The 23849-nt window shown below is 39.4% G+C and overlaps 1 protein-coding gene and 1 pseudogene across 2 annotated transcripts in view; both read left to right on the top strand.

Moving 5' to 3' along the window:
• Nucleotides 1–23849, top strand: part of TTC28 (tetratricopeptide repeat domain 28) — a 628656-nt gene that overhangs the window by 4205 nt on the left and 600602 nt on the right. The gene's annotated exons all lie outside the window — the stretch shown is intronic.
• On the top strand, nt 2555–3755 carry LOC118018304 (annotated as a pseudogene).

Here is a 23849-nt window from a genome sequence, read left to right as displayed (position 1 = left end):
TTTCTGTGATCTAAGACATCCCTGTGAGTGCTTGAAGAATAGTAAAAGAGTCTCTCACACCACACAGTTGTATTGTGAAGGCCTGCTAAATCTAGGCTACTACATAGGTATTCAACAGTGCATTTGTAAGTATTATTAAAAGTAATAAAAGTGTGGGGTGCCTGGATGGCTCAGTCAGTTAAGTGTCTGACTCTTAATTTTGGCTCTGGTCATGATCTCAGGGTCCTGAGATGGAGCCCCATGTCAGGATCCACACTCAGTATGGAGTCTGCTTGAGATTCTCTCTCTCCCTCTGTTGCCTCCTCCTCCTCTCTTTCTCTCTCTCATCTCTAAGAGAGGATATTTCAGTCTGAAAAACATTTATTATTTTAGTGGGATTTTTTTTTTTTTTAATTAAGTAAGCTCTGTGCCCTGTGTGGGGCTTGAACTCATGGACCTGAGATCAAGAGTCACATGCTCTACTGACTGAGCCAGCCAGGTGCCCCTGACATGCATTATTTTAAATGATTAATAGTGTAAAAGTTACCTGTAGCAATCTGAAATGTGATTTGTTGAAATTCTAGTTGAGAAATAATTGATGATTTATAATGAGGATGTGGTACTATTTTGTGGATAAAGAACAGGATTGCTAAGAAATAGTAGGTGGTCCAAGTAACACAGAAAACCTGACTTTGTTGTCATTTTGCAAGAGTAAAAAAATAGGTTAGCTCTGACTGTTAAATAAGAGAAGGCATATTATTGTATGTGGCTTCCCATTCCATGATTATCCATTTGGCATTTCCATGCCATCATTGGCTAAGTTTGCCATAGTGGAAGTTCAAAAACTGCCATGCTAATGGTTCAACTTACTGTAGACTTGGGTCAGCAATTGGTAGGAAAAATTTATTATTAATATTCATTGTACTTGTAGAATTGCATAAAGAATATCACTTTGATGAAGATGAAAATTACTAAGATTATTGTTCTCTAGCGTTAGTCATCATAAAAGGAAAAATCAAATTAACCTTGATAGTTATATTTTGCCAAATCATGCATATAGAAAGTCATTAGTGCTCATTTTTAGATTAGACACAAGAAAAAATAGTTTTTGAAAGATGAGGAGGAGAAAGTAATGATAGAATAGACTAAAAGAAAAATATGTATTGGAAAGTAATCGGCCAAATAAGTAGAAAGTGGAAATGAGAGGGGAGAAGAGGGTAATGGTTAGATTTAAAGGGCAAACATTCTAAAAAATATTGTTGGGATCTCTATGTAACTGGTCATTTTTCTTTCTTTTGAACTCCAGCATCAAGTAAAGTTGGAGTGGATTCAGTTCTTTGGGGTTGAGGTTTTTGTTTTGTTTTGTTTTTTGTTATTTTGTTTTAGCAGTTGGACTGAGCAGTTTAAGGAATGTAATTTTAAAATAAGAGTAAGTCTAATTTTGATATTCCATGTTCATGGACCAGAAGCCTTAACAGTATTTTTTTTTTTTAAGATTTTATTTATTTATTTGAGAGAGAGAATGAGAGACAGAAAACATGAGGGGGAGGAGGGTCAGAGGGAGAAGCAGACTCCCCGCTGAGCAGGGAGCCCGATGTGGGACTCGATCCTGGGACTCCAGGATCATGACCTGAGCCGAAGGCAGTCGCTTAACCGACTGAGCCACCCAGGCGCCCGACTTAACAGTATTAAAATGGAAATATTTCCCCAAGTGATGTGCAGATTAAGTGCATTCCCTATAAAAATCCCATCTGCCTTTTTTGCAGAAATCTACAAGGTGATCCTAAAATCCATGTGGAAGTATAGGGTACTCAGAATAGCCAAGACAATCTTGACAAAGAAGAACAAACTTAAAGGACTCACACTTCCCAATTAAAAAAAAAAATTATTTATTTGAGAGAGAGAGAGTGCACGTGCATGCGAGCTGGGGAGAGGGGCAAAGAGAAAGGGAGAGTCTTATGTAGATTCTATGCTGAGTGCAGAGCCCAATGCGGGGCTTGATTCCATAACCCTGAGAACACGACCTGAACTGAAACCAAGAGTCGGCTGCCCAACCAACTGTGCCACCTAGGTACCCACAGTTCCCAATTTTAAAATCTATAAAACTACAGTAATCAAGTCAGTGTGGTACTGGCATAAGAATAACATAGATCAATGGAACTGAGAGTCCAGAAATAAAACCTCACATTTATGTTGATTCTCAACAATGGTGTGAAGACCACTCAGTGGGGGAAAGAATGGTCTTTTCAAGAAATGGTGCTGGAAAGGGCGCCTGGGTCACTCATGGTTAAGTGTCTGCCTTTGGCTCAGGTCATGATCTCAGGGTCCTAGGATCGAGCCCCACATTGGGCTCCCTGCTTGGCGGGGAACCTGCTTCTCCCTCTCCCTCTGCTGTTCCCCCTGCTTGTGCTCTCTTGCTCTCTCTGTCAAATAAATAAAATCTTAAAAAAACCAAAAAAACCCAACAAAAACAAAAACAAAGGAAAAAACAAATGGTGCTGGACAACTAGATTTCCGCATGCAAAAGAATGAATTTGAACCCCTACCTCACACCATACACAAAAATGAACGCAAAATGCATCAAAGACCCAAACATAAGAGCAAGAGCAATAAAACACTTTTTAGAAAACACAGGAGTAAATCTTTGTGACTTTGGGTTAGACAGTGATTTTTATTTTATTTATTTAAAGATTTTATTTGTTTGAGAGAGAGTGAGTGAGAGAGAGAAGGAGCAGGGAGAGGGGCAGAAACAGACTCCCCACTGAGCAGGGAGCTTGACATGGGGCTTGATCCCAGGACCCTGAAATCATGACCTGAGCTGAAGGCAGACCCTTAACCAACTAAGCCACCCAGGCAGCCCTATTTTATTTTTTTTTAAGTAATTTCTATGCCCAACATGGGACTTGAGGTCATGACCCAGAAATCAAGAGTTGCATGTTCTACCTAATGAGCCAGGCAGGTGCCCCATAGGTAGTGAATTCTTAAATATAATACCAAAAACACAAGTAACAAAAGAAAATAGATAAATTGGACTTAATTAAAATTAAACACTTAGTGTGTCAAAGGACAGCATCAAGAAAGTGAAAAGAGGTCTTCCAAAGGAGGCCTGCATGCTTCCACTAGAACCACTGCCATGTTTTTAGTGATCGCTGAGAATTCCAGCATATTTTGTGAGTACTCAACACCAGTATTGATGGGCGGTGGAAAATAGCCTTTGCCATCACTGCAATTAAGGGTGTGGGGCAAAGATATGTGGTATTGAGGAAAGCAGACATTGACCTCACCAAGGGGTCTGGAGAGCTCCTTGAGGGTGAGGTGGAATGTGTGATCACCATTATGCAGAATCCACACCAGTATAAGATCCCAGACTGGTTCTGGAACATAGAAAATGATGTGAAGGATAGAAAATACAGCTAGGTCCTGGCCAATGGTCTGGACAACAAACTTCATGAAGACTTAGGATGAAGAAGATTTGAGCCCACAGAGGGCTGTGTCACTTCTGGGGACTTTGTGTCCCAGGCCAGCACACCAAGACCATAGGCCAATATGGCTGCACTGTGACTATGTCCAAGAAGAAATAAATCTGTAGGCCTTATCTGTTAATAAATAGTTTATACACGTATGGCTTCCTTGTTTTAAAAAAAAAATGAAGAAATCCCACATAATGGAAGAATATATTTGAAAATCATGATCTGACAATGGAGTTGTGTCAAGAATATATAAAGAACTCTATCCTCAATGGGGAAAAGCTGAGAGCCTTTCCCTTAAGATCAGGAACACGTCAAGGATGCCCACTCTTGCCACTGTTGTTCAACATAGTATTAGAAGTCCTAGCAACAGCAATCAGACAACAAAAAGAAATAAAAGGTATTCAAATTGGCAAAGAAGAAGTCAAACTCTCTCTTTTCTCAGACTACATGATACTTTATGTGGAAAACCCAAAAGACTCCACCCCCAAATTACTAGAACTCATACAGCAATTCAGTAATGTGGCAGGATACAAAATCAATGCACAGAAATCAGTTGCTTTCTTATACACTAACAACGCAACTGTAGAAAGAGAAATTAGAGAAACGATTCCATTTACAATAGCACCAAAAACCATAAGATACCTCGGAATAAACCTAACCAAAGAGGTAAAGGATCTATACTCTACGAACTACAAAACACTCATGAAAGAAATTGAAGAAGACACAAAAAGATGGAAAAATATTCCATGCTCATGGATCGGAAGAATAAACATTGTTAAAATGTCTATGCTACCCATAGCAATCTATACCTTCAATGCCATCCCAATCAAAATTCCAGTGACATTTTTCAAAGTGCTGGAACGAACAATCCTAAAATTTGTATGGAATCAGAAAAGACCCCGAATCGCCAAGGAAATGTTGAAAAAGAAAAACAAAGCTAGGGGCATCACGTTGCCTGATTTCAAGCTATATTACAAAGCTGTGATCACCAAGACAGCATGGTACTGGCACAAAAACAGACATATAGACCAATGGAACAGAATAGAGAACCCAGATATGGACCCTCAACTCTATGGTCAAATAATCTTTGACAAAGCAGGCAAAAACATGTAATGGAAAAAAGACAGTCTCTTCAATAAATGGTGCTGGGAAAATTGGACAGCCACATGCAGAAGAATGAAATTCGACCATTCTCTAACACCATACACAAAGATAAACTCAAAATGGATGAAAGACCTCAGTGTGAGACAGGAATCCATCAAAATCCTAGAGGAGAACATAGGCAGTAACCTCTTTGACATTCCCCACAGCAACTTCTTTCAAGATACATCTCCAGAAGCTAGTGAAACAAAAGCAAAAATGAACTTTTGGGACTTCATCAAGATAAAAAGCTTCTGCACAGCAAAGGAGACAGTCAACAAAACAAAGAGTCAACCCACAGAATGGGAGAAGATATTTGCAAATGACACTACAGATAAAGGGCTGGTATCCAAGATCTATAAAGAACTTCTCAAACTCAACACCTAAAAAACAAATAATCGGGGCACCTGGGTGGCTCAGTCGTTAAGCGTCTGCCTTCGGTTCAGGTCATGATCCCAGGGTCCTGGGATCGAGCCCCACATCGGGCTCCCTGCTCTGCGGGAAGCCTGCTTCTCCCTCTCCCACTCCCCCTGCTTGTGTTCCTGCTCTCGCTATGTCTCTCTCTGTCAAATAAATAAATAAAATCTTTAAAAAAAACCAAAAACAAATAATCAAGTCAAAAAGTGGGCAGAAGAGATGAACAGACACTTCTCTGAAGAAGACATACAAATGGCTAACAGACACATGAAAAAATGTTCATCATCATTAGCCATCAGGGAAATCCAAATCAAAACCACATTGAGATACTCACACCAGTTAGAATGGCAAAAATGGACAGGGCAAGAAGCAACAAATGTTGGAGAGGTTGTGGAGAAAGGGGAACCCTCTTACACTGTTGGTGAATGCAAATTGGTACAGCCACTTTGGAAAACAGTGTGGAGGTTCCTCAAAAATTTAAAAATAGAGCTACCCTATGACCCAGCAATTGCACTACTGGGTATTTACCCCAAAGACACAGATATAGTGAAAAGAAGGGCCATATGCACCCCAATGTTCATAGTAGCAATGTCTGCAATAGCCAAACTGTGGAAAGAGCCAAGATGCCCTTCAACAGATGAATGGATAAAGAAGATGTGGTCCATATATACAATGGAATATTACTCAGCCATCAGAAAGGATGAATACCCAACTTTTGCATCAACATGGATGGGACTGGAGGAGATTATGCTAAGTGAAATAAGTCAAGCAGAGAAAGTCAATTATATGGTTTCACTTATTTGTGGAACATAAGGAATAGCATGGAGGACATTAGGAGAAGGAAGGGAAAAATGGGGAGGGGGGAATTGGAGGGAGAGATGAACCATGAGAGACTATGGACTCTGAGAAACAAACAGGGTTTTGGAGGGGAGGGGGGAGGGGGGATTGGTTAGCCTGGTGATGGGTATTAAGGAGGGCACGTACTGCATGGAGCACTGGGTATTATACAAAAACAGTGGATCATGGATCACCACATCAAAAACCAATGATGTATTTATTGTATGGTGACTAACATAACATAATAAAATTAAAAAATACATATATAAAGAACTCTAACAACTCATGATTAAAGAATAACCTAATTAAAAATGGACAAAGTATTTGAATAGACATTTCTCAAAGAATATGTACAAATGACCAATAAACACATGAAAAGGTATTAGTCATCAGGAAAATGCAAATCAAAACCAAAATGAGATACCACTTGACACCTACTAGAATGGCTTAAAAGTAAAAAAGATAATAATAAGTGTTGATAAGGATGTGGAGAAATTGGAGTCCTCACAACATTGCTGGTGAGAATGTAAAATGTACAGCCATTTAGGAAAACACTTTGACATTTCTTCAGAATGTTGAACATGAAGTGGCCATATGGCACGGTAATTCTACTCCTATGTGTGTATCCAAGAGAAATGAAAGCATTTATCCACACAGAAACTTGTACATGAATGTTCATGGCAGCATTATTCATAATAGCCCCAACATGGAAACAACCCATAAGTGTATCAATGAACTGTTGAGTGGATAAACAAAATGTGTATTCATATAGTGGAATATTATTCAGCCATTTGAAAGGAAAAAGTATCAACACATGATACAGTACAGATGAACTTTGAAAGCAAAAGTGAAAGAAGCCAGTCACAAAAGATCACATATTGTATGATTCCATTTATGTGAAATATTCAGGATAGGCAAATCCAAAGAGACAGTAAGTGGATTAGTATTTGCCAGGGACTTGGGGAGGAGTGGGGAATGACTGTTAATGGGTATGGGGCTTCTTTTGGGAGTGATAGAAATATTAGAATTGTGGTAATGGTTATAAAACTGTGAATAAATAAAAAACCACTGAGCTGCACACTTTAAAAGGATGAATTTTATGGTATGTGAAATATATCTATAGGCATAAAAAAAAATCAAGTAGAAAATAAAAAGAAAAGGGGCACCTGGCTGGCTCAGTTGGTGGAGCATGCAACTCTTGATCTCGGGATTGTGAGTTCAGGCCCCATGTTGGGCATGGAAACTTCTTTTTTTTTTTCTTTTTCTTTTTTTTAATTTTTATTTTTTTAAAGATTTTATTTATTTATTCATGAGAGACAGAGAAAGAGAGGCAGAGGGAGAAGCAGGCTCCCAAGGAGCAGGGAGCCCGATGTGGGACTCGATCCCAGGACCCTGGGATCATGACCTGAGCCGAAGTCAGACGCTTAACCATCTGAGCCACCCAGGTGCCCGGGCATGGAACCTTCTTAAAAAAAAAAAAATGCTTAATCTTTTAAAATGCCATTAAAGATATTTTCCTAAAAGAAAAAACAGAGGTATTCTCCTATAGTCTTTATTTAACCCCTTTCCCATTTTTGTTTTCACTGATACATGGTAAAATGAGCAGGGTTATACTTGTCATCTAAGATGATCCTGTCATCTAAAGCTGTCTTACGGAGTGACAAACTAAATCCAGAGGTAATAGTTAAAATAGAATGTATATGTATAAATAATTTCAGGCATATGGAAAAATAGATCGAACTAATAATAAGTCCATATATTCTCTCATTCTTTTGATTTAAATTATTAACACTTTGCAATAATTAGATGTATTTTGAGAAATAATTGAGATTTGTAGAATCTGTCTTTACATTATCTAAAATAAAATGTTCACTAAGCATTTATGTAGAAAACACTCTGAAATTAAGAGGGATGAGAAAGTTTCTGTGACTTAAATGTCACATGATCATGTTGGGATGTATGTCTGAACTTTCTTTGAAATAATCTGGCTTGTAAATGACATTTTTAAGTGTAAGTGTAAGCATTTTTAATGCAAGCACATTGACCCTCATGTGCTTATAAGATTACTGTGCCAAGTTGTAGAACAGAGGAAACCTTCAACTCCATAAGACTTTCCTGGTGACCTGTCTCTGAGACTAGAAACTTAGTTTCCTGATACTTTGTTAGTGTAATTTGATATTGAGGAGTGTATATATATATATATATATATATATATATATATATATATATATATTTAATAAGGCTAAGCACTTGGGTTGGGATAGTACCTTTTATTTTGGAGTTAACTGGTTACACATCTGGGTGTGTTCTCTCAGGAATTTGCATGTTACTAAAGTGATTTTGGAATTCGGGCACCTTTATTGGACATTTGGCCTTGTGTGTAGTTTCTTATCGGTAGGAAAAATGTATTACAGCAGGTTGCACAATTTCCTGAGACAGTACTAAAACACTGCCACAATTCCTTTTGTTCTGCGTGTAATGTTTTTGTATTGAGTGCTCTCTTGGATCCGTATGGTTTTAGCTTATGTATTAACATCATTTTTGAAAGTTGTTCTGTCAAATAATGCTCTTGTTAAATTCAAGAGCTTCCTAATCTCCACAAAGATTTATGAAAACCATTTATAAAAATTGTTCAGGAAATTGGCCATAAATTCCAATTATATTAAAAAAGTAGAATTTCCAGGGCTCCTGGGTGGCTCAGTCAATTAAGCATCTGCTTTTGGCTCAGGTCATGATCCCAGGGTCCTGGGATCGAGTCCTGCCTCGGGCTCCCTGCTTAGCAGGGTATCTGCCTCTCCCTTTCCCTCTGCCCCTCACTGCTCATGCACTCTCTCTCTCAAATAAATAAATAAATAAAAAATCTTTAAAAAAAAATTTTCCATTAGGTGTATTTGGAAGAACCTTGTAAATTGTAGAGTAGTTGTATGGAGGCAGTGCTCCTTCCATAGTATAAGGGTCTATTGGTTTCAGATTATTATAGCTAATGTATTGTGCTTACTAGGTGTCAGACACTGTTCTAAGTCCTTTTTGTATATTAACTAATTTAGTACTCATAACTACCTCATGAATAACTGATGTTATTCCCATTTTACACATGAGGAAACTGAGGTACAGTGAGGTTATTAAGTAATTTGCTCAAGATCACATGGCTAGGAAGTTGAGTTATCCTGGACTGTGAGTTAGCATTCTTGCTCTAGAGTCTATGTTCTTAAACATTGTACTAGTCGGGTCTTTGATTTGAATGATCATTAAGCAAATAGTGATCAATTATAACTGTCTTTTGCTACTGAATGTTAGATTTATTGCAAGACAGTAATATAGGCAATTCTCTTGAATATCTTGTTAAAACCTAGTTTTTACTGTGAGGTTTAAGGTTATGTTGGCACAGTATTCTGGAATTTAAGTCTATAATGATAGAACAAAGGGATGAGTATTTGATACTATGTTTATTCTTAAATTTTATTATCTAGTAACTTTTTATCAGTCAAAAGTTAAAATTAACTACAAGGTAAATGGCTTAATTTTTTAAGTATTTGAGGTTACAAAACTGTTATTAAACTAATAATGTAGTGGGGCACCTGGGTGGCTCAGATGGTTAAGCGGCTGCCTTTAGCTCAGGTCATGATCTCAGGGTCCTGGGATCGAGTCCTGCATCAGTCTCCCTGCTTGGTGGGAAGCCTGCTTCTCCCTCTTCCACTCCCCCTGCTTTTGTTCCTTCTCTCGCTGTGTCTCTGTCAAATAAATAAATAAAATCTTTAAAAAAATAAATAAACTAATGATGTAGTAGCTGCCATAAATGTTCCTTGACTGAAGCATGGGAATTAAACCAGATAATGAAGAAAAGTAATAAGTGAAATGAGCCTATATAAAAACAATGATTTTTAGAATAGTAAAGGAATGATTCTAATTTCGTATATATCTCTGAAATAAGAATTGTAAAATAAAATCACAGCTTGTTTTTTTGTTTGTTTTTTGGGTTTTTTTGGTTTAGTTTCTTTCTTTTTTTTTTTTTTAAGATTTTATTTTGACAGAGAGAGAGAGTGTACAAGCAGGCAGAGCAGCAGGCAGAGCTCCCCGCTGAGCAGGGAGCCTGATGCAGGGCTCGATCCCAGGACCCTGGGATCATGACCTGAGCTGAAGGCAGCTGTTTAACCAACTGAGCCACCCAGGCGCCCTCTTTTTTTTTTTTTTTTTATTATGGTCAGTTAGCCACTGTATAGTACATCATTAGTTTTTGATGTAGTGTTCAGTGATTCATTAGTTACGTATAACACCCAGTGCACATCACAACACATGCCTTCCTTAATACCCATCACCGTGTTACGCCCCCACCTCCCTCCCTTCTGAGACCTTCAGTTCATTTCCTGGGGTTCATAGTCTCTCATGGTTCATCTACCTCTCTGATTTCTCCCCCTTCAGATTTCCCTCTCCTCCCCTGTGGTCCTCTGCACTATTCCTTATGTTCCACATATGAGTGAATGAGTGAAATATGAGTAAGATAATTGTCTTCCTCTGCTTGATTTACTTAGCATAATCTCCTCCAGTTCCATCCATGTCGATGCAAATGGTGGGTATTCATCCTTTCTGATGGCTGAGTAATATTCCATTTTATATATGGACCATGTCTTCTTTATCCATTCATCTGTTGAAGGACATCTCTGCTCCTTCCACAGTTTGGCTGTTGTGGACATTGCTGCTATGAACATTGGGGTGCATGTGACCCTTATTTTCATTACTACCCAGCAATTGCGCTACTAGGCATTTATCCCAAAGATACAGATGTGTTGTTTGTTTTTTATTAGGTTGTCTCCATTTATTTTTGGTAAGTAAAGTCCTCATGAATTACTATAGTGCCATTTTCCCCAGAAGTGTGCTGAGGGAGGGGACCCTAGAGTGCCCCAGAGATAGTTTATAGCAACAGTGCTTTGACCAAGAGCTGCTGGACACATTCCCTGGGGAAAAGGCAATTGCCCCTATTTCCTGGGGAAAAAAACTCCTCCTCTCTCATGGCCATCTCACTGGGGTGAGGGGCCATCAGTCCTGGGGGGGAAATAAGTCGGAGAGAACAGACAATAGTCAAGCGTGAGAAGACAGACTGGTGATGACCACATGCAGGAATGGGCCCATGCTCCCCCAGCCCTGGGGTGGTGTGGGAAAATCTAAATGAGGGGTCAGACTATACAGTGTGTTAAGCAGCCAGGAGAAAATCACTGCTTATATCTTCCTTTTTTACTGTTGAGGAGGAATCAGTCTTTATAGTGCAAATTAAAAGTTGCTAAATAAAGACAAAGCATATTAATAATGTAAATCATTTGTTGATTCAGAATTTTAGCCTGAGGCTAGGTTTGTGAAACAAACAATTTCCTGAAATAAGTTTTTTTGTTGTTAAAAAATAGATTCTAGAAATTCTTCATTGGAGTATTCCTCACTTGAATTTCCTGTGAGGCTAAAATGTAGGTATTTACTTTAAATAAATAATAATTTTGAGCTTACTCTTCTTTTTTTTTTTTTTTTAAAGATTTTTATTTATTTATTTGATAGAGACAGCCAGAGAGGGAACACAAGCAGGGGGAGTGGGAGAGGGAGAAGCAGGCTTCCCGCTGAGCAGGGAGCCCGACACGGGCTCCATCCCAGGTCCCTGGGATCATGACCTGAGCCGAAGGCAGATGCTTAACGACTGAGCCACCCAGGCGCCCCTGAGCTTACTCTTCTTGAAATAGAGTTGAAATAGTTGAATGTCTGGAGACATTTTGCACTGCTATGTTTTAAGTCATGTCTATTTGTGAACTCAAAGCTACTTGGAGAAGATTTTTAAATAAAAAGACTTCTTTTTATCCTTTATGAGGTAGGTAAACAGGGTAGCGGGTATATAGCATATGATTACTCTTCTACTCTGGAGTACATATTTATTTCTTGTTGAAGTTGGAAGAGCTGAAATTAATTCATGTGTTTACTAGTTAAAATTTTTTCAAATGTGCTTGTTTTCCTACCATTGTCACAGCATTTCGATTGATTTTACAGAGGGAGTTGTGAAGTTTGTATTGATTTGGCTAAAATTTTTTTTAAAAATTTGAGAGAGAGCTTGAGTGCGTGAGCAGGGGGAGGGGCAGAGGGAGAGGAAGACAAGCAGACTCCCACTGAGTGAGGAGCCCAACACAGGGCTCAATTCCAGGACCTACAGATCACTACCTGAGCCGAAACCAAGAGTAGGACACCCAACCTACTAAGCCTCCCAGGTGCCCCAAATTTTGTTTCTTGTGTAGTATTTTATTACTTTTTGTACATAGTGACTTTAGATGCAGCAGGATTTTAACATTCGCTTTTCCTAATCCTGAATCCTCAGTCATGACACTAAATTATGTTTAACAGTACGGCAAGAAAGTAAAAAAAATATATATTTATTATTATTATTTTTAAAGATTTTACTTATTTATTTGACACAGAGAGAGAGACAGAGAGCACAGCAGGGGGAGCGGCAGGCAGAGGGAGAGGGAGAAGCAGGCTCACTGAGCAGGGAGCCCAGTGCAGGACTCAATCCCACGACCCTGGGATCATGACCTGAGCCGAAGGCAGACGCTTAACGACTGAGCCACCCAGGCACCGTGAAAGTAAAAAATATTTTATTCAATTTACATTTGTACAAGGTTTGTATGTAGGACATGTATTTAGTTTTTAAAAATTTTACTTATTTATCTGAGAGAGAGAGAGAGCACAGATGGGGAGGGGCAGAGGGACAAGCAGACTCCTTGCTCAGCAGGGAGCCTGATGTGGGGCTCGATCCTAGCACCCCTGAGATCATGACCTGAGCTGAAGAGGGATGCTTAACTGACTGAGCCACGTAGGTGCCTGACATGTATTTAGTTTTAAAGATCAGGGACTCTTTATTTTATATTCTCACCCCAGGATATTTTTGAGCTTCAGTCTATAGAAATAATAATTTATACATATCTATCATGAATTAACTTACTTTTGATTTCTGAGTGTGACAATAGTGAAGGTAGTGGTTTTATTTTGCAGTGTGTAAGATTATTCCATTGCTTAATTTTCTGCCCATTTTATCCTTCATTGCTTGGGGTACCAGGAGTTTGTTGCCAGGTTGGATGTTCTCAGCAGAGAGTCTTGAAAAATACTCCACGTATGAGAAAATGATATTCTATCTAGCTACAAATCCAGATATGAACTTTAAAAAAGCATATAAGCAAGTTGTGTTCAAGCAGTGTTGTACTTCAAAGGTTGCCTTAACTTTAGAGAAAGTTGTTGTATCATGGCATTTAGCATATGTAGTGGTCAAAAGCATAGGATCTGTACCTTATCTTCCCATCTATAAAGTGAGAATATTACCATTGCTTACTTCACAGGGCTTTTGTAAGATTAAATGAATTAATACATATATGCTATTTAAAACAGTTCCAGACATATAGTAAATGCTAAATCAATGTTAGGTGTGGTTTTTGTTATTGTTGTTATTACTATCTGATAGTTACTGATAATTACTATCGTTATTTTTACTCCTCAGGGTAGCAGGAGATCATTAAGTGGAGGATGCAGATTGACTTTTTTTTTTTTTAAAGATTTTATTTATTTGAGAGAGAGCAAAGGTGAGAGAGATCAAAGAGGCAGAGGGAGAAGCCGACTTGCCGCTGAGCAGGGAGCCCGATGCGGGGCTTGATCCCAGGACCCCAGGATCACGACCTGAGCCGAAGGCAGACGCTAACGACTGAGCCACCCAGGCACTCCAGATTAATATTGATTTTGATGCCCTGCACAAAGTTGTACATTATTTTAAACAGTTTATGTGACCTTAGAACAGGAAGTATTTTGCCAGTTATCTTTTAGCTCCACATCTATCTTGTTTCTTCTGCTTTGTGATCCCGGGGGCTGGAACTCTGCAAGCCACCTGTCTGCCTGCTGCTCCCAGTGGCTGGCAGATTGGGGGCAGTAAAGGGCTGGAGGGACCGGGAGGGACTTGCTCTTTCTTCTTGGCTTCCTGTGGCCTTCCTCTCTGCTGTTCCTGTGAGTACCACCCTAACAACCCTTCTTCATCCTGACAGCAGTAGTACCTTTCTGCAGTAGTTGCTGGATTCTTTTTGCAGTTTTTCTAACAATTGAGGACTGGTTTCATCAAGCTTTCTTCAGAGACCACTAATTCCAGCCAGCAAATGCCCCTCCTTAGGGGTCCCAGGCCCATGGCTTCTTTCCTCGGAAGTCAGAGACACCAGCACCAGCTGAGCAGTGCCTTCTCCCAGAAGTCTGACTTTAAGTGCCGTGGACCCCTCTTCTAAGCTTTTGTTAGTCAAGCCCTGGGCGTGATAGGTGCTTTCAGCAGTTACTATCTCTGTGATTCCTTAGAGTTCTCTTTTTTGCCCCTTCAGCCATTTACCTAGAAACTTCATATTCCTTAACAACTCTTATATTAAGTTCTCTGTCCAGATAACAGGTATGATTCCTGTCTTCTGACTGATCCTGACTGATCCAGATAGAGATGATAAGGACTAGTAGCCAACGTGGGTTTGCTTAGGAACTTGTCATTACCTTTTTTTTTTTAAGTTTTTATTTATTTGAGAGAGAGAGCATGAGCGAGGGGTCGGGGGTTGTGGGAGGAGCAGAGGGAGAGGCAGAAGGAGACTCCCTCCTGCGCAGGGAGCCCGACGATGCTGGGCTGGATCCCAGGATTCTGAGATCATGACCTGAGCCGAAGGCAGATGCTTAACGACTGAGCCACCCAGGCGCCCCATATCTTGATATTCTTAAACAATTTTATGAAGTATCCCATGATAATTTTATGGACATGAATTTTATAGATTTAAAGTAATAAACTTGTTGAATTAGAGAATGATAGAGGTGATAAAAACCTGCAGGAAGTTTGTACCAAGACACAGGGCTCCATTTTTTAAATCTCGTCTCTTGCAATAATTGTTTCTTGGATGAAGGCATGAGAGTTTCACAAATATGTGAGATGGGTAGATACCACACTGAAACTCTTAGGATTCAAAGAGGTAGTGATATACCAGACAATAAGATGAGACCATGAAGGTATATATTCTGTAATTTTGAGGGCAGGGACCATGTCTACTTTCTTTTCTTTTTTTATGTCCAGTGCTTAGCATGGAGTATGTGTTCAATAAGTGAATATGTTGATAAATCAAGGCAAAATTAATTATAGGTGAGGTTTTCCATTTAGGTTCAAAAACATGAAAAAACCTTATTTATCAAGCATTTATGGGAAGAAGCTTTGGGTTGTCTATAAGGTCAACATGAACTATCTTCAATCGCTAAGAAGCTAATGAATGCAGTCTTAGTATTCATTAGGAAAATGGTGTTATAGTCTTAGAGAGCTGCTGTTGGTTTTCCTTTGGTCTGAGTTTGAGAATATCATCATTTCCCACTCCTCACCTAAAGATTTACTGGTCCACTGGGGATGGTTGAAGTGACAAATTTGTGATAACTTATTTTCTTAAAGTTTCAGCACACAACCATCTTAAACCACACATGCTATAGAAGCATATAGAAGATGTGGCAGTTGTGTATAATATATGAAGGCAGAACACTTAATATGTTTTAGGGCAGAAAACTCAGACCAAGTAAAAGTTCTCAGGAGGCAGATTTAGGCTAATGAAAGTATAACCGAACCAATATGAGTTTGCTCATTGGTAAGTCACAGAAATTATACCAGGTGAGTTGTCACACAAAGAAAGTTTACTTGCAGCAAATAAGGGGGTCACGGGGAATAGCTTCCAAAGCCATGACTCCCAGAATGAGAAAGAGAGGAAGAGAAAGACTGAATGGGTACCTTTTGTTTAGGATTAGGATGAACATTAAATAGGGAAGCCTTGTCATCCTGTATAGAGACAGGATAAGGTCACACATGTGCCATAAGTAAACATGACTATACATACATTGTATGTTATGTAAATGAGGCTTGTGATCCTCCTTGGACAGGGATTTTAGTATTATGATGAGGTAAGGTTAATTGCCATTCATTCCAGGAGTCACTCCACAGTCCATCTGGGCACAGGTGAATGTCAGGGGTTTAGCTCAACCAGTCTTGTGGTCTGGGCTGGTGGGAGGTCTTGTCAGGGCAGTTGCTGTCACCTGAGAGGTGGTTTTGGGTTTTGTTTGCCAGAGTTAAGAGGTAAGCCAGAAAGAAGAGCTTAAGGAAAAATGTAACACCAAGGTTAGTGAGTACAAGCAGGTGGGCAGTAAAGGTCAGGTCTTGGTATCTAGCTGGTGACAAAAGAAAAAACCTCTCTGGACAGCAAACAATAGGAAGTTGTATTTTCTGATGAGTGCTTGGAATGTAGGGTCTTCTGTGGTGTACCCTGAGGGTATATTTATATTTATTTATTTATATATTTATATGTATATTATACACTAGGGATCAAATGAGCAAATGGTAAAGATGCAGTCAGTATTTTTGCAATATTGAGATGCTTAACGTGGTGTCTCATCTAAATTGGAGGACCATTATGATCCCAGGGTCCTGGGATCCAGCCCCACACCGGGCTCCTGCTCTGCGGGAAGCCTGCTTCTCCCTCTCCCACACCCCCTGCTTGTGTTCCCTCTCTCGCTGTGTCTCTCTCTGTCAAATAAATAAATAAAATCTTTAAAAAAATAAATAAATTGGAGGACCATTCTGCTGGCTGACAGCGTTTTCCAAAGAAATATTTGTTTCAGTACTGGAACAAACGATAATCTCAATGTTTTGCAATTAAATCACAGCTAAGAAGATTTTGATCTGAAAAATTTTTAAGCGGACATCACATAAACTATAGAAAAAAATCTCACAAATGATTCTATAAACTTTTAGTTCTGTGTAACATAAATTGCCATTGAATTTTCCAGGTCAGATTACTATGAAATATTCCTTTAAGTAACTAAATAAATCTAGATTATTAAGGTTTTTTGCATTTTGAAAGATGTCTGGCAAAAACAATAGAGGAGTTGATATCAAGACATTTCTGGTAACAATTGGATAACAGACTTGATTCTCTGTAGCCAGGACACTTCTACCAGATCACTGCTTCCTACTATTTTGTGGACTCCCAAGTGGAAGAGGACTTCAACTACCTCCATTTTGACCTCAGACTTTCTAATTGATAAGTTCTTCTTTCCAGCTTATCTCTTAACTCAGGAAAAAGACCCTGAGGGCAAAGCATCCCTGAGGGGAAAGGAAACTATCCCTGAGCCAGCAAGACCCTGCCTGATTGACTCCATGACAATGATTGACTTGACCTTCACTGCCTCCCTGCACAGACCCACCAAACTTTGTTCCACATTTTCCTTATATAAACCTGGAAGTATTTTTGGCACTTTGGAGACAGTCTTTGAGATGCTAGTCTCCTGTTTTGCTGGTGTTGTCCTCACTGAAATAAATTCTTTTCTTGTTTCACCACCGCTCGTCACTCTGCCTTTGGATTTTGTCAGACGCAAGTGGCCAAACCTGGTCTGTTTGGGATCCCTGAAGCCAGATGCTCCTGCACCCCCTCTATACAAGGGAGGTCCGTGGTCCGGATCACATGTATGCCAAGAATTACCTGTAGACAGAGTAAAAAAATAACTTGTTCATACATGCTTTTTTTTTTTCAGATTTGTATAGATACTGTTAGATTCATAAAATATACATGTATTTAAAGGCAATACTGAATTCAGAGTAGCCTTTGCTATTTGTATTTTCTCAATTAGCTGTCTTAAAATGTACAGTTAGGAAATCAGAAAAAGGTTTTGATGCTTAAAAGTGAGTCCAGAGACTAGAAAGTATTGGCAGTGATTGATTTAGATCAGAGGTTGGCAAACTTTTTCTACAAAGGGCCTGATAGTAAATATTTTAGGCTTTATGGGCAGTGCAGTCTTTGTTCTAACTACTAAATTTTCCAACTGTAACACAAAAACAGCCTTAAGACAGTGTTTAAATAAATGGGTGTGGCTGTGTTCCAATAATACTTTATTTCCAAAGACAGGCAGCTGAAGTTTGCTGAGCCCTGATCTAGAGCTTGTTAAAGTGATTTCAAATTCTGAAAATTAACTGTATTTATTTATTATTTAAAGATTTTATTTGACACAGAGAGACACAGCGAGAGAGGGAACTCAAGCAGGGGGAGTGGGAGAGGGAGAAGCAGGCTTCCCGAAGAGCAGGGAGCCCGGTGTGGGGCTCGATCCCAGGACTCTGGGATCGTGACCTGAGCCAAAGGCAGATGCTTAACGACTGAGCCACCCAGGCACCCCTGAAAATTAACTTTAAAAAGATGGAGGTGAGAAGAGGGGTTGCACCTTAACCAGAACACTAGTCAGGTTGATGAGAACAAATTCAAAAGAAATGTGGATAAAATTAAATTTCCTGGGGCACCTGGGTGGCTCAGTCGTTAAGCGTCTGCCTTCGGCTCAGGTCACGTCCCGGGGTCCTGGGATCGAGCCCTGCATTGGGCTCCTTGCTCATCGGGAAGCCTGCTTCTCCCTCTCCCACTCCCCCTGCTTGTGTTCCCTCTCTTGCTGTGTCTCTCTCTCTGTCAAATAAATAAATAAATAAAACCTTAAAAAAAATTAAATTTCCTTACAATTTGCAACCCATTGACAAATATCTGAGACAGGTAGAGTATGACATTCCTCAAGGAATTCACAACTGCTTTAATGGTAATGCTTTGCTGGAGGCAAAAAACAACCCTAGCTTGACAATAGGCAGACCTGCAGGATCCTGTAAGCCTTCTTTAACCTATGAACATCCCTTTAGAAACTTCCTTTATGCCTACCCAACCCCACTTTAAAGTATATAATTGGGGCGCCTGGTTGAGAGTCCAACTCCTGATCTCAGCTCAGGTTTTGATCTCAGGGTCCTGAGTTTGAGCTCCGTGTTGGGCTCTGCCCTGGGCGTGGAGCCTACTTAAAAAAATATAATCACTCCTCGCAATCACAGTGCAGCTCTTTCTGCCCACGCATCCTATCCCTGTGCCATTTTTTTTTTTTAGATTTTATTTATTTATTTGACAGTGAGGGCAGTGGCAGGCAGAGGGAGAGGGAGAAGCAGGCTCCCCACTGGGGGAGGAGCCTGATGTGGGGCTTGATTCCAGGACCCTAGGATAATGACCGGAGCCAAGACTGAGCCATTCAGGTGTGTGCGGAGCCAAGACTGAGCCATTCAGGTGTGTGCGCCACCCCCCTTTTTGCATGAAAATGTCTCAAGAATTCTTTCTTGGCTGTTCACTCCTGGCCCACATCCCATCAGGGTGATCAAGTACCTTTCCTGCCAACCATGACCCTTACATTGGCTTAAGATACGTCGCTTTGTAAGAGTACTGGTGACTGTGAAGTTTAGAGTCCTATACTTCTGTTCTTTGAGCTAGGTTTCATTCTCCTCTGACTGATGCTTAATACACGGAGAATTATATTTTCATTAATTATGCATTCTAGTTCTGGAGTGTTTATTTGTAGCACCTCTTCCTTCGAATTTTCTCATGGCAGGCTTCTTTTGATCTTACTTATTTCAATAAAAGATTGTTTCTTTTCCTTGATTCTAGTGTACTTCACTTTGGGACTGTCTGGAAAAATGTGAAAGACTTGAAATGGATTTGGAAAAACATTTAGTGGGTGCCTTCAATGGAAAACTAGGTTGTCTGGAATGTGTTGTATCCTTCTGGGTTATCTGATTCTATGAAGTTTGCACCTTTCATTGTCTTTGAAGTACTTTATAGCGCTTTTCACTGCTGGAAATCCAAATTATTCTTTTTCATAGATATGCCAATGATTATTTCCAGGTGGAGGGACAATTGATTGCACTTTCTTCCTCCCCTTAAAAGGCCAGTATGTATCTATTTAGAAATTCATTTCAGCATTACTGATTGCCAGTACATGTGGGATATTTTGAATTCTCCTCTGAATTGATTGTAATATTTTACGGGGTCACTCAATTCATGAGTTAAGTAGTCTTTGATGTGTGTTCATTTCATATTTGTATGAGAGTCATGATTTTACCTTTACAAAAATGGATATTGTAACAGGAACAAGGTCGTTTAGTGGTTCTTATGCATTACTTCACCTCTCACAAAATACCTATCAAAAAAGAAGAGCATGAAAGTACCAGTAATTTCAGAGATAAGTTAAAACCTAAGGAATTTTTATTGTCATAATTGCTGAAAAATGCTCTTAAAATTTAATGGCATGACATAAATTATTTATGCTTACATGTTAAATGTTTAAGTTGCATGTATTTGTGACTTGGTTGAATTTGAAATTTTAATTAATTTTGACCTGTGTATTTTGATTATCTCTTGTTAAGAGTAAACAAGCCAAACTGTTTTTCACATTAGTCTTAAAAGAAGTGAGTTGGTGGTTAACCTAATAAAATGGTTATCGACTTATTTATAATCTCAAGTGAATAGAACAGTGTAGAAACAGAGTTATGAATATCAGATTTATATTTGTTAAAATTCAACTGAGTAGATGTGAAGATGTAATTGGCTTTACTTAATGATTCTTGAATGGAGTAGCATTCCATCTAGCAAGTAGATAGGAGCTCAGAATGGAGTGCTTCTATAGGCAGAAGGGGGCAGAAAAAGGAAGTTTCTAACAGAGTGGATTGTTTCAGGCAAGGTCACCTTCCTTTGAGGGAAGGGTGGGAGCCTGTCATGCAAATTACCAGTGCTGATCAGGTAGTTCCAGGTTGAGTTGTAAAGGTTACATCCCTGAGAGAGGCTGAAACTGCAGTTAGGTTAGATATTAATTCTTGGTTTGCTGTCATAGGGCAAGTGAACTCCACTTTGGGTCTCTCGTCCTTTTTTTTTTTTTAAACAATTCATTGCTTTTGATCAGACTCACATTAACTAAGAGACCTAAAAATTTAAAGATTAAAAAAAAATTTTTTTTTTTAAAGATTTTATTCATTTATTTGTCAGAGAGAGAGAGAGCGCGCACAAGCAGGGGGAGTGGCAGGCAGAGGGAGAAGCAGACTCCCCATTGAGCAGGGATCCCGTTGCAGGACTCTACCCCAGGATTCTGGGATCATGACCTGAGCTGAAGGCAGACGCTTAACTGACTGAGCCACCCAGGCGTTCCCCCCCCCAATTTTTTTTTTTTTTTTTTTTTTACTTATTTGAGAGAGAGAGAGAGAGTGCATGAGCAGGGGGGGAGGGGCAGAAGCAGACTCCCCGCTGAGCAGGGAGCCCCATGTGGGACTCAATCCCAGGACCCTGGGATTGTGACCTGAGTTGAAGGCAGATGCTTAACCTACTGAGCCACCCAGGTGCCCCATGATAAAAATTTAAAGCATTAATGTTACTCCCACCTATTGTTCTGAAGTTCTTGAAGTTTTTGTTGATCCTTTGTGTGGTATATAGGTAATGACATTTTTTGCTTAATCTCTGTGATATTCACAGGACACAACTTCAGGTTCATATTTTTTAAAGTTGGTCATTCTCTTTGTTACTTTACTGATATTCCAGTCTTAGATCAATTGCTTGGTAGTAACTGTCATTAAACATGCATTTAAAGCCTAAAGAATACAGCATGCTAGGGAGATATAATGACTATGATAAGCAGGATAATTCCCAATGTCTGGAGTTTACTTCTAAGCCATGGTCCCTAAGACCCAAACCAATCAAAATCAGGTAAGTCAAAGAAAGACCCCATTGAAGGAGTCACCTTTTTAAGCCAAGTGGCTTGCTCAGTGATCTTATGTAACTGAGTTTCAACTTTCCCATGGGTGTTAATCCAGGTGTAGCAGGTGGTGTTGGCTAGGGAAGAAGGGCCCTGCCAAAGGAAGCAAATCTTGAATCATGAATGCCTCCTGGTAATTCCCATTTGAATCTGTGGCTCAGTACTGGAAAGGTGACAGCCATGGAGGCCAGTAAAATTTTAAGGGTCTGTAGACCACACAGGCTTTTTTATTCTGGTTATCCTTGCCTATGTGTATGTCCCTTTCTTTGTATGGAGTCTGGACACAAAATTCCCCAAGTTTTTTTGTTTTTGTTTTTGTTGTGTTTTATTTTGTTTTGTTTTAGAAAGGGAGGGGGAGGGGCAGAGGGAGAGGGAGAGAGAGAATCCCAAGCAGGCTGTACCCTCCAGTGCAGAGCCTGACTCAGGGCTGGATCTCATGACTCTGAGATCATGACCTGAGCTGAAATCAGGAGTCGGATGATTAACGGACTGAACAACCCAGGTAACCCAAGTTTAGGGTTGTTAACCAGAGACAGGGAATCAGACCAGGGGGTCTCTAGCATCATGGACAGATCTTTTTTTTTAAAGATTTTATTCATCTATCTGACAGAGAGCACAAGCGAGGGGAGCAGTAGAGGGAGAGGGAGAAGCATGTTCTCTGCTGAGCAGGGAGCCTGACCTGAGGCTTGATCCCAGGACCCTGGAACCATGACCTGACTGAAGGCAGAGGCTTAACCGACTGAACTACCTAGGTGCCCCCAGGTCAGAGTTTTTGATGAAAAATCCAGCATTTAAAATCCCTTAGCAATGGTCTGGGAGACGTGAATGGTGGCATTATCTTTCCAAGCCAATGCTAGATTAAAGGAAAGAAAGAGAAGAGAGGGGTTCATGTTAAAGTGTGGGTTTTGATGTAGCATTTTGGGAGCAGTTTACCTTGATGTCAACTTCTACTCTTTTTCATTAGTTTGATTTTGAGGTCTCCAGCTGGTATATTGGACCAGATAGATGTCAGGTGGAGACTTATTCAGCTGTGAGATATATACCCAAGATTCAAGTCTCTGAAGTTTGGCTGCCAACTGGATGGTGAGGAAGACCTGGTTATAGTCCCTTCCAAGGATATTCATAGGGAGTCTTTGTTCTTAGGGAGTCTAAATTAGAAGGGTGGAAGAAAGTTGGAAATGTTTGTTTGGAGAATTGTAGCCAGATATTTGAGGAAACTAGAATTCAGGATCTAGTCCAGTTATAGGTATAACGAAACCTCAAAGGCAGTTGATAGGATTAGAGGCTAATATAGACAAAGGTACACAAACATAATTTATCTTTGTACAATTACCCCCATTTTTTTTTTTTTACAGAAGATAATCACAGTAAAACTAATTTGTTTGCATCACACATGGCCTGATGATTTACATATATAGAGCAGGAAGAGTAATGGACCATATAAGCTCTTTTTAAGGCTGTTTTCCTGAGACTTTTTATCTCAGGTTGGACTCTTAAAAGCTTCTGAGGCCAGGAAGGCAAGCCAAAGACTCACCATCAGATTTTACCTGCAGCGCTATTCCAGTCAAAGCCTTGGCAGTATTTCCAATTGTGTCCTGTTATATGGAGAACAGACTTTTATTGAATTTATATAAAGAACTATATTGCTATGAAAAGAATATTCGAGTTTCTGAATTCTGGAGGGATTAGAGAGAAAAAGTAAATCTTTTATCTTTGTTTACAGAGGTGTACTTCACCAAATTGTGAGTCAGAGGTAGCTTAAGAATCTGGGGAAAAAAACCCAAAAACCCGAACAGTGATGTTCCAGACAAAAAGTCATAAAAAATTATAATATTCCTCCTTAGTTAATTCAGTCCCATGTAGATAAGACTTGTTTTGCCTGAATCCAATTCAGTTTTATGATCTTAAAACAGTCAGAAACCTATACTTGTGAAAGTCCTTTCCATGAATATTGAAGATGAAACACTTGAAACTCTTTTGCAAAAACATCTGAGTAAAAGATTTAAAATGCCCATTGTTAAAGATCTGATGAGAGTTCCTTATAAGGGAATTGAAAAGGAAAGTTGGTTATTTCTGTGACATACAACATTTAAAAAAAACTGGAATCATGACCGATAACATTATATACCAGATTTCTAAGAATTTCATACAATTTCTAGCATACTTATAAGGTATATGTATACAAAGACAACATAAAGAAGGTTTAGAATTACTTATTATTTGATAATGCTTCCCATGTAATATAACATCAAATAGCCCTTTTAACATTTCCCTTCTTAAAGATTTAATTAATTTATTTGAGAGCAAGAGAGTAAGGAAGAGGAGTAGAGGGAGAGGGACAAGCAGACTCTGCACTGAGTGCAG

The sequence above is a fragment of the Mirounga leonina genome, unplaced genomic scaffold (genome assembly GCF_011800145.1).
Source record: "Mirounga leonina isolate KUSES-001 unplaced genomic scaffold, KU_Mleo_1.0 Mir_171, whole genome shotgun sequence".
Lineage (NCBI taxonomy): Eukaryota > Metazoa > Chordata > Mammalia > Carnivora > Phocidae > Mirounga > Mirounga leonina.
Note: the sequence above shows the minus strand (reverse complement) of the source record. Positions and strands in the feature narration are given on the sequence as shown.